The 9163-nt window shown below is 48.9% G+C and overlaps 1 pseudogene; it reads left to right on the top strand.

Moving 5' to 3' along the window:
- Positions 1–8060: 8060 nt before the first annotated feature.
- LOC112416043 (elongation factor 1-delta-like) lies at positions 8061–8923 on the top strand (annotated as a pseudogene).
- The last annotated feature ends 240 nt before the right edge of the window (positions 8924–9163 follow it).

Genomic DNA, 9163 nt, shown 5'->3' with positions numbered 1-9163 from the left:
TTACTGAAGTTTCTTTTCCTTCTTTCCTATGCCTCCCCCAGTTCCTGAGAGTCTCAAGAAGTTCTCCAAACATACTCACCCTTTCCTACATAATTCCATTGCCCAGTCCCACCTCCCAGTCCTTCCTTCTTCCTGGCCATTCAGATGCTCAACAACTGTCATGAAAGGAAAAAGGAAGAAAGGAGGGAAGGGAAGAGCAAGGAGAGTGGGGAGAAAAAGATCAAATGACCAACTCATGATAGGGATGTCCTATATTCATCTGATTTAACTTCTAGGGCCTCCAAAACATCATTTAGGAATTTCTCCATCGCTCCTATCCTCCAAGGCAGGTCCCTTGCCTCCATCTTACAGCTGGAAACACTGAGGCTCAAGAATAGAGGAGAAAGCTTTCCTGACTACATTTAGAGGCAGCTGCAAGAGATTCCAATCTTGGGCATCCTAACTGCCTGGCTGTGCTGAGACCCCGGGAGTGAAATACTAATGGGCAGATTCTGCCCACACAGTGATCAGAGAGCAGGCGAACAGATGCTCACAGACAGATCAGCGGTGCATCAGCAGGAACCACTCCAGCATTCTTTATCATCCCACCCCTACGCTTCAGGTAAGGGCCACCAGGTCCCGGGAGCCGTGCAGTTTCCGAGGGGCTACAGCCCTGGTGCCCTCAGGCTGCGCCATTCTACACTCATCCTCCACCACCCAGCTGAAGCACAGAGGCCAAGTGCCAGCTCTGCCTCCTACCTAAGGAACCTTGGCCAAGGCCCTTTCCTGCTCTGGCCTCAGTCTCCCTGCTTGTAAAATGTGAAAGCTGGACCTGATGAAGTTTGGAGATGATGGAAGAAACCTAGACTCTAGAGGCACCAGCCTTGAGATTAACTCCTGACTCTGCCACTTGCCAATGGAGTAAACTTCAGCGAGTTATGACCTCAGTTTTCTTACCTGGAATGAAAGGCCATCAACACCTACCTCATGGAGTTGTTACAAGAACTGAACGTGACAATGGATATGAAATACCTGGCACAGAACATGTGTTGGATAAATATAATACAACCTTCCTTCCCTTTCCCGCCAGCCCTGCTTCTCTTAGGCTTAAGGCCTGATTCTTTTTTAGATTTTAAGCCCTGAAAGCTGGACATGGATACATTCCCCTTAGCAGAATGTCTCTAGCATAAAGACATACTCGAGAAAATGGTTTGCTGCCCCTGCCCCTGTCCCTGCCCCACGGAGAAGGCACAGCACAGACAGTGGCCATGATGGCCATGACAACAACGACAGCCAAGAACGCCACAGCAGGCTTTGCCCTCCTTCCCTCCAGCCTGGGTGCCTGCCATCTTCATGCATTCCGTTCAAGCTGAAAGTTGGCACTCAGGTGCCACAAGCCAGATGTTTGAGTTTTGTTAAGAGCGGCTTAAGTAAAGCCTTTAAAACAATAACTCCCAGCCATCAAAGGGACATTCTCTTTCTGGCTTCACCTCTCTAACACACAAGATTTTTTTTAAGATGAAAAGGGAAAGAAAAACAACCCCTCTACAAAGAAGGAACACTTTTTAAAACACATGGGGGGCTTCCCTGGTGGCTCAGTGGTTGAGAATCTGCCTGCCAATGCAGGGGACACGGGTTCGAGCCCTGGTCTGGGAAGATCCCACATGCCGCAGAGCAACGAGGCCCGTGAGCCACAACTACTGAGCCTGCGCGTCTGGAGCCTGAGCTCTGCAACAAGAGAGGCCGCAATATCGTGAGTGGCCCCTGCTCGCCGCAACTAGAGAAAGCCCACGCACAGAAACGAAGACCTAACACAGCCAAAAATAAATAAATAACTAAAAAGTTTAAAAAACATGGATTTTGCCATGATGCTCTGGCCTTTCTGATATCGCCAACAAAAGAGAAAAGGAACTTAGGGAAAGAGCCAATTTTCTCCAGCCCTTGGCACACACCTGCAGCTCCAGAAGGTGTCTGGAGGAGCCTGGACAGGTGGTGGCCATCTGACAAACTCCCTAAGGCAGAGTTTAAAGAGATACATACTTGGATGACATTGGTGAGTTGGAGAATCTGTCTCCTTCTCCCTCCTGACCCCTCTTGTCCTCCCAGTGGAGACTGCCAAAAGGGTGCTTCTCAGAAGGACAAAGCCTGCCCCTCCACCTCCCTGCATGATGGCACCTGGAAGGGAGACCTGAGGTTGGATGCCCTTTGCAGTCTAGAAGTGATCCTTCCCAAGAGAGGTGATATTGAAGGGAACACGCACGTGATGCAAAGCCACCCAGAAGTCTGTCATGAACACAGCTGCACATTTCCAAAAGCCAGTGACAACACATAAATACTTACTACTGTGAGTTAAATACCAGATTCCTAGAAACTACTAGGCCTGGCGTAGCTTTAAGAACAGACCCTGTCTAGTAAGAGCCGTAAGAGGAACCTCGTGCTCAAAAGGAGAACAAAACTTCCAGTGAAGGTCAAGTGGCTCCTGTCAGACCTGTCCTCCCACACATAACAACTATAAACTCAGAGGACTTCCCTGGCGCTGCAGCTGAGAGTTTGCATGCCACAACTAAGGAGCCCACCTGCTGCAACTAAGACCCAGTGCATCCAAGTAAATAAATATTTTTTTAAAAAACCTATAAACTCTGGATAAAATATTTTAAAACTACCTAAAGACACTGGTAAAACAAAAAGCAGGCAGAAATCAGAGAGTAATTGACACTTGGAAGAAGGACAATGGGTGTATTTCATGTTTTTAAAGGATTCCTCCTGAGGGAAGACCACAGTCAGTGTCCTACAGGATAGTTCAATTTTTAGGAAACCTGCAGCCTTAGTGGCTTGAAGAATCAGAGAAAGTGTGGATGAACACAGCAGCTGAAAGTGATGGCAGAAATTCCAGAAAGGAGAGAGCCACAGAGATTAAGCTCTAACATCTATATGTAAACTCTACCCAAATCTCTGGCTGATCCTTCAACATATATGCACAGGGAAGACTCCAAAAAGCCCAGCTAAGATTACCAGAACTGAAGTGAGATTTCAGCTGCTGCCCACCAGAGAGGAGATAAAAGTTTGAAGTGTGAGTTCAGCCAAATTAAAAACAAAAAATCAGCACTCTTTAGAGGAATATAGTAGAATCCAAAGTCTCTCCAATATATCATTCACAATGTCTAGGATATAATCCAAAAGTACTAGACATATGAAGAAACAGGAAAATATCACCATAATCAAAGAGAAATCAGTACAGACCAATGGTGAGATGACACTGTGGCTTTAATGGACATAAAAGTGACCCTGGAATAAGAAGTCACTTTCCAGGGGAAGCTCTGACTCTGAGATCAGATAGACCTGGACTTGTGTCCCAGCTCCACCACTCCCAGCTCTGTGACCTTGGACAGCTCCTCTACTTCTCTGAGCTTCAGCTTCCTCATCTACCAAAAGACAATAACACTGCCTTCCTCCCATGATTATTATGGAACCAAATAGAAAAATGAATATGAAAGCACCTGGAACGGCATTTGGTACAAGTATGAGCTCAATAACTATTTGTTGATCCTAAATAATGATTCCCAAGTCAACAGTGCGTCTTCACCCTTACCTCAGGAGCCTTTAAGCCCCTTGACATTCCATGTCCTTTGATTCTTAAAATGGGAATGTTCCGCATTGTATAACCTGAGTTCTGGGGAAATTTTTCTGATACATTCTAAGGGACAGTCCCACCCATCTAAGTCAGAAGAATGCACACATCTAGCCATATCTTCAGTAGGGCCTTGGAAGAGATTAAGAGAAAGCAGTAAGGCCCCCTACCTAGAAATCATTTTATTAAGTGGTTGTTTGAACAAAACCCTGCCTCCTCCAAGCTCTGGACCCTAAATCCCCACCCTCAACTAGGAATGTGTTGATCAGGAACTGAGATACCAAGATAGTTTTTTTTGATTAGATGTTGTTCAACTTGGAAGAGACTGAGAGTTGACTTGGTCTAATCTCTTCATTTCAGACATGGGGAATCTAAAGCCCAAGAAGGAGAGGTGATTGAGGTTGTTTCCCATGGAAAATTAATAAAAGAATCTACCACCTCAATACAACACCTTAGAGGATTACAAACACATATTCATTCATAATTTTATTTCAGTCATATCACAGTTTATGAGCTGTATGAGTAAGTATATGAGAGGGGCTGATGGAAGGGAAAGCCATTCCCATTTTTCAGATGAGGCAATTGAGCCCTAACGGGTGATGTGAACTTTTTCCATGACACCCAGACAAGCAGTGTCTACTTGGGGCTCATCCCTACTCTCTCCATCCCTGATCCTCAGACATAAGCCATTTTTATTAGACCTTGTGCCTGTGAATGCAATGCTTGGAGTCCATCCCAAGTGGAGGAAACTGGATAGAAGGTGGAACTATCCAGGAGGAACCATGCTGGGGAGGTGACAGGGACAAGACATTACTTGTCAGCCATGGGAGCAAAGCCAGTCAGATTCCCACCCCTCCCCACCTCTACTGGGACCCATAAAATTTCAGGGGCTTTGACCTTGGGGTGGCCTTTAGGATGACCCTCTGGGCTGCTAGGATTGGATTTATGTGAAGTATCTTACCACCTTCAGACTGTGGGCCCCACCTGGAAGACTGGAAAAACCTCAAAAAGAAGCCTCTTGGACAAGTGAGGGTCTCTCTCTCTCTCTCTCTCTTTCTCTCTCTCTCCCTCTCTCTCCCCCTTGAAGGCCAGCTAAGCCTCTCCATTCTGGCCATGTACCCCGCAAGGCTGGAGAATGTGCCCCCTCTCTGCCTTCACCTCTCTTCTCTTGGGTACCTAGCCAAGGCCAGGCCACAGGGAGACCAAATTAGGATTTGTGGGCTGGACGCTCCCTCTGATGCCTGAGGAGTCCCTGCCCCCTCACTGGACAACACTTGCCCATTTGTCCAGGGCACAGACAACTTCCCACAAAGCTAGTGGTCTGGGTGCTAAGGCCCAGGCTCCCTATGCTCTCTCCAGCCCCACTAGCACCTCTGCCTCCCCCAACTGTGCCCCCAACCCTTCAGAGCAGTCCTCCAGCCTTCCCCACCCCCAACCATGCTGCTATTCTGAGCTGCTCATAAATTGCCAAGTTTGACTCATTTTTCTTCATAAATCCAGAGCTTCCAGCCTCCTGTTTGACTTATGTTCCTGAATTATCCATGAAATTCTCAATGGCTCATTCAATAGCCAAGCAGAGGTCCCCCTCAGCCTCTACGAAAAGCCACCAGAGGCTGAGACGAGTAATGCTGGGGGATCCAAAGACAGGGGGTGTCCAGGCTCTGGAGAGGGGGCAAACTTCAGAGACATGGCAGGAAACTTAAGGAGTGAGGGGAAGCAACTGGCCAGGTGTGGAGAAGCGATTCTGCCACCACAAAAGGAAGTGGAATCAGAGAGGGAAACAGACTTAGCTGAGGTCACACAGCCTGTTCTTGGAATAATGATAAGCCCTTTGGCATTTCTTTGAATCCAGGATCATCAATCCAGAGAACATTAAGACCAGAAGGAAACTACAGATTCACCTGATTTTTCTTTTAGAATTTGTGTGTGTGTGTTAAAATATACATAACATACATTTGCATTACTGTACAACTATCACCACCATCTATCTCCAAAGCTTCACCCGATTTTACAGACTGAAAATGCAAGAGCAGAAAGACCAGAGGACCAGCTCAGGGCTACACAGCACGTCTGTAGCAGAGGCCGGGTTAGCATTTGTGCAACAAAGTGTCGCCCAGAGGCAGACACACCTGTGGGGACAGAGGCTGAGTACGTGCTGCAGAAGAGAAAGGGCTCCTCCACAACTCTTCCCCACCCCGCAGGACCCTCACCTGACAGGCAGCCCCTCCTCCTGTGCACCTGCTCATCCTCTTCCTAAATGAACTTGAGAAATGGCCCCAGCTGCATCTGAGCCAGCAAACACGGCCGGGGTCTCAGCCCCCGGTGGGATTATGGAATCCATCCATCCCCGGGTGAGAGCTTAAACACATCTACATAATCAGCTCCCCTCGACCCTGCTGCTCCCACCATTTCTCATGAAACCTCACTGAGGCTCTGATTCTTTTTTTTTTTCTTTAATCAAAAACATGAACCGACACCACCCCTCCTCCCCCAAGTCAGGGGAAGGGTGGTGCTATTTAGACCCAGGACTTTGGTATGACACAGGCTAGATTAGACCCTGGGGGTGGGGGGGGACAGTGATTAAACACATCTCCCCAACACACACACACACACACACACAACACACACACACACACACGTGTGAGAATTTAATTACCATGAGAAATTGCTTCCTGACAATAAATGCCACCCCACTCTCTCTCTTCTCCAGCCAGATGGCTTTTGCTGGAATATCTGTCCCCATAATGAGTCCTCAGCTTCTCCCTGAATAATTCATACACAGGTAGGGCTGGATATCGTAGGGAGGTTTGGGATGAAGTGGAGGAGTCAGGGAAAGCCCCCAGGGCTGGCCGAGGTAGGGACTCAGGCCAGTCTACCAGCGGTGGGAAGGGAGAACATCTCTCTGAAAAGAGGACATTTAAGCTGACAGCTGAAAGTTTTAAAAACCCAGTCATGAGAAGAGGGGGGAGGGGAGGGCATTCCCAGCAGAGGGAAAAGCACATGCTAAGGTCCCAAACCTGGGCCACAGGTCTCAGGCCACCTGCACCCTCTTGTCCAAATCTCTTCTTGGAAGGATTTCCCTCTGCCCTGCTCACCACTGCCTCCTATCCACGAACAGGTAAACGGTGCTTCATAGCTAGCAAGGAGTTACCCCACAATCACCTGTGAGATGGATCACGAAACGTTCCTTTAGAGATGAGGAAGGTGCAGGTTAGAGGGTCAGAGGACCCTCCTGCCAGAGGACCCTGCATTCCCACTGCCCACCGGGCTCTTTGTGGGAAGTCAGGGTCCCTGAGAGACACTCTCCTGCAGAACAGCCCAGCAAGAAAGGTACAGGCTCCGGAATCACACTCCCTGACTTCACATCCTAGCTCCTTCCCTTACTAGCTGTACCTCCGGGGCAGTTCACTCCACCTGTCCCAGCCTCCCTTTCCTCACCGGTAAAATGAGGTTAGTATTTTTCCCCACTGGATAAAGTTGCTCTGTAGAGTAAACACATGGCATGGTGCCCAGCACATAGCAAGCACTCAAAAATAACATAAATCAGATTAGTACTATTCAGGTTCAAGCACAAGACAAGATTGGGTTTTTAATTTGTCTTAAAAATGAAATACACACCCTGCAATCCGCACATTCACAGTTTTTATATAAACCAAACACTGTCTCCATCCTATTCCCCTTCCTCCCCACCCTCTGTGAATGGCTGAAACTATTGGCCACCGCCCCATGGGAAGAAAGCCCCAGGTTGCTGTGATGACCCATTAAGATGACATACAGAGTGGCTCTGCACACTGGATGGGGCCACACAAATGGTCTTTGTTGATGAACATGCTCTTAAAGCACCAACCTCATTATCTGATGCTCCTGGGTCTTACTGGTCCCTCTACCTCTCTTTTTCAGTTGTAAGCAAGCAGCCATATAGCTGCAACCAAAGTCAGAGACAGACTTTCGTGTTGTAATCAAATGAAATTTGCAGCAAAGCTAATCAGCCACACGCGGGAGCTATGGGTTATGATTATTCTGCTACTTGGAGATAAAAGCTCATTGGTAAGCAACAGCTCAGAGAGGAAGTGCTTCTGTTTCTCTCCTTTGTCAGTTCTTCTGAATCTCTGAATGAGGGTGGCATTAGATTGAATCCGTATCACGGACACATATGCTGACATTCATGCTCAAGAAATTCCAGACCCTGGATCCATCATCATCCAGGGCTCCCTGGGGCCCCCACCCCACCCAGCACACAGGTTGAGTCTCCTTGGGTCTGCAAGTGGGTCTCTTTCATCCCTCCCTTCATAAGGGTGTCTAGAATGTCAGCTCACCCATCAGTCTCAGGGAAGGTGGTACAAAGGACATCGATTCTGAATTAGAATGTCTTGGATTCAAATCTTGGCTCAGGCTCTTTCCTCTGCCGTTGCGTACGCCGAGCCCTCCTCGTTGGTCGCTGTGTCCTTGGCTGGTGTGAAAATGGCCACAAACTTTCTAGTGCACGAGAAGATCTGGTTTGACAAGTTCAAATATGATGATGCAGAAAGGAAATTCTATGAGCAGATGAACGGGTCCGTGGCTGGCTCCTCACACCAGGAGAATGGCGCCAGCATGATCCTCCATGATGTCACAAGAGCCAGAGAAAACATCCATAAGTCCTTGGCTGGAAGCTCAGGCCCTGCGGCCTGCAGTGGGCCCCGGTGGAGACCACAGTGAGCTTGTCATCCGGATTGCCAGCCTGGAAGTGGAGAACCAGAGCCTGCGAGGGGTGGTGCAGGATCTGCTGCAGGCTGTCTCCAAGCTGGAGGCCTGGCTGAGTTCACTAGAGAAAAGCTCGCCCACCCACCCGGCCACAGCTCCGCAGACCCAGCACGTGTCTCCCGTGCACCAAGTGGAGCGCCCCACCCAGAAGGCGGTCACCGTCACAGAGGACAACGAGGACGAAGACGATGACATTGACCTGCTCGGCAGCGATAAGGAGGAGGACCAGGAGGCTGCCTGGCTGCAGGAGGAGAGGCTGCAGCAGTACACTGAGAAGAAGGTCAAGAAGCCTGCCCTGGTGGCCAAGTCCTCCATTCTCCTGGACATCAAGCCTTGGGATGACGAGACGGACATGGCCCAGCTGGAGGCCTGCATGCGCTCCATCCAGCTGGATGGGCTGACCTGGGGTGGGGGGCCTTCAAGCTGGGGCCCATGGACTACGGCACCCACAAGCTGCAGATCCTGTGTGTGGTGGAGGACGACAAGGTGGGCACAGACCTGCTGGAAGAGGAGATCACCAAGTTCGAGGAGCATGTGCAGAGCATTGACACTGCTGCTTTCAACAAGATCTGAGCCCTGGCATTGGCCTGAGCGTGTGAAGCCTTGAAGCCAATAAAGACTGAGATTCCAAAAAAACAAGAAAACAAATCTTGGCTCAGCCACTCACTAGCTACATGACCTAGAATGAGTCACTTATCTTCTTAAGACCTTAGTTTCCCCATCTGTACGTGAGGTCAGTGTAAGGATAAATGAACTAGCATATGCTTTAGCAGAGTGGTACATCGTTGGACTTCGGTATCAGATGCTTGGATT

Source organism: Neophocaena asiaeorientalis, unplaced genomic scaffold (genome assembly GCF_003031525.2).
Source record: "Neophocaena asiaeorientalis asiaeorientalis breed wild unplaced genomic scaffold, Neophocaena_asiaeorientalis_V1.1 scaffold1136, whole genome shotgun sequence".
Lineage (NCBI taxonomy): Eukaryota > Metazoa > Chordata > Mammalia > Artiodactyla > Phocoenidae > Neophocaena > Neophocaena asiaeorientalis.
Note: the sequence above shows the minus strand (reverse complement) of the source record. Positions and strands in the feature narration are given on the sequence as shown.